The sequence below is a fragment of the Leuresthes tenuis genome, unplaced genomic scaffold (genome assembly GCF_036924035.1).
Source record: "Leuresthes tenuis unplaced genomic scaffold, fLeuTen1.0.hap1 SCAF_8, whole genome shotgun sequence".
NCBI lineage: Eukaryota > Metazoa > Chordata > Actinopteri > Atheriniformes > Atherinopsidae > Leuresthes > Leuresthes tenuis.
This window is the reverse complement of record NW_027325362.1, coordinates 13737177-13740007: the sequence shown is the minus strand read 5'-3', so window position 1 is coordinate 13740007 and position 2831 is coordinate 13737177.

The window sequence follows — 2831 nt, the reverse complement described above, 5'->3', positions numbered from 1 at the left end:
TGTTGTTGATGTTGATGATGGTGATGATGATGGCCTCCTGACTGACTCTCCCTCTGCAGGCTGCGAGCTCACCTTACACACATCTATTTTGGACACACGCAGCCCAAAAGTCTCCACACAGAAAACACAACAACTCTTTTGTTTTGTTTCTGGAGCCATCAAAACCCGGAAAATGCTTATGAAGAGACTCCGGCCTTTTCTTTTCTGAAATGATTTATTTTCAGAAATAATTCACTCGGGAACAGAAAACTAAACAAACAAACAAAAAAAAATTAGAAATAATGCAAGGAAATTGTTGATTATGCAGAGTCTATTTTCATTGGTCTTGTAGTTGCAAATAAACTTTTAAATGGAGTCTAAAAGGGATCATCATAGGCCGCAATACCTTCATCCACAAAGAAGGGATTATTTGATCTGTTTAGCAATCTTGAATAAAGTGATAATGATGTAATAATGTTTCATATGTATATTTTTTAGGTTATACAACAAAATTCTTCCTCGTGAGTCACATCCTCAGAAAGTGCTTCTCCTGGGAGTCCCGCATGTCGGAGTGAGTGCATTGCATCGCTTTAAACAACATAGCCTGCCCGCGCTTTACCTCTCCTCTGCCCCCTGCCTTTAATTTCCTTGATTCTTCACCCCAAAGTCTCATCATTTCCCATTTCGTCTCCCTCCCCTTCCTGGCTGTCGGATGCAGGGACCTCCTCATTTGAGCTGCAGGTTTTTTTTTTTTTTTTACGTGGGCGAATCACAAAGTGTTGGAATCTATTGCCTTTGTCTGACAAGTCATCCATCTCTATGCAAGGGGATCTGTGGGATGGAGGTAGGAGGGGGTGATCTGTGGGACTGCAGCTTTTAGAAACAGACACACAAGGATTGGGCTTTCATTCTCAGCCCAAAGCTTCGCTCAGGCACAGCCCATTCCGGAGGAGAGGGGGACGCGCTGCTCTGTATACTTCGCCGTGTCCGTGTTTGTTGTCATCTCCGCCCCTATCTGATTAAACCACGCAGCCCGCCGGTCCACCACGCCGTCTGAGGAAAGGGATTTTTGTTGTTGTTGTTGTTGCTCGGCCGCAGTGGAGACTCGCAGCTACTCTTTCGTTTTTTTTCCCCTCATGATGTCCTGTAAACACAAACAGTGACCCGGTTTGAGCCAAATGTTGCAGCGACTGGTGAGCTCTGAACACGCGTGGGTCATGCGCTGCACCTGCCAGGCTCTTCTGCTGACTTTCGAGTTCAGACTGTAACAGGGAGAAAACTTAGCATCGCCCCGCGAAGTTGTTCACCGCCGCAGCCCGCGGAGTGTTCCCACACGGACTGTTTTACTCCGAAACAGACATTATTGGTCGTCCCTTTTTTTCTTTTCTCCTTTGAAGCTGCATCACCGGGGCGAAACGGCGACCTCAGTCGATTACCTTTCTTTCCTTTGCTATCCAATGGATATTCACTGCAAAGCAGACCCCTTCTCAGCGATGCACCGTGAGTATGCAGAATTAGTTTACTGACAAAACGTCTCTGGGACGACACTTTAGTTCCTGCACACACCACAGCATCTGTGATGACTGAGGACTTGTGCATAAAACAAAACCGTAGTTTGAAATACTGAAAAACTGGAGTGAAATTTACATTTATTTTAAGCTCATAAAGCTCACTAATGGTCGACTTTTTATTTCAGCAGCTAAGAAAAAACAGCTTTCTCAAAGATTTTAGAGATTTTTATTCTTCAATAATTTCCTTCCCTTATCCTTAAAGCACAAGATTCCATAGGATGAATAGTTTAAAAAAAACGTGATTTGCAAAGTAATTTTTTTAAGAAATGAGGAGAAATGACGTTTAAGGGCTTCTGAAATGTGAAAAAAAATATGGGTATTTTTCTTTAAAACACACAAGGGAACCAGAGAGTTTGTTTTATTTTAACTTTTTTTTTTTCTTTAACTTTACTGACTCCGAGTTCAGTTGAGACGAGGAGAAGTGAGTCGGTTTATGTAGCAGTTACAGTAAAGTGACAAAATATAATCCCCTCAATTTAAATACAGAGCTTTTATTACCTGAGTAACGGCAGGCTCCCTGTTAGGAGACAAGAGCAGGCTGTGTGTAAATGGAAGCGTCGCGTTTTGCATTATTCCACACGTTTCACTTCAAATGTGGATGAGAACGAAAGAAGAAGAAGAAGAAAAGCGAAGGTGCAACCGAGGCTGGAACTCTTAGATTTTCTCCATGTTTTTGTACTCCATATGATATGAGTAAAGAAGACCCGGCCTCTGTCTGAATTATTTATCCGTCCTCATTCGCACAATCCGGGCTTGTAATATGAGTTATCAAAGCTTATTTTAATTATTTACTATAATTGTTGCGAGGAAAATTAAACAGGTTGAAACACGAGAACGGCGACATGTGTTAGGCTGCGGTGGAAGGGAAGCGCTTGGAAAATATTGTTCAACCAGGCCAATATACAGGCAGAGACTACTTATATTTATTTATAATGATCATATAAATTTAAATTATGCTTCTTGTATTTTATTTAACTTGTTATAATTGAAAGGAAAACAATACATTTAAGATTCCAGTTTGTATCATTTCTAAACAATTGAAAGCATCATTATTATTATTGTTATTATTATTATTATATTCAGCAAAAGAAAAAACAGTCAAAATGTAAGTTCGTGTGTGTGTGTTAATACACGTGCCTTTAAGAGAAACCCGAGTAAAGCTTTTAGACTGAAATAAACACACACTCAGATGATTGGACCCATACTGTGGTTCTCTCGAGCAAACCTCTGCAGGTATGTAATGTTATGTTCCCCCCGTGTTGCTGTTGTATCCCACGCAGG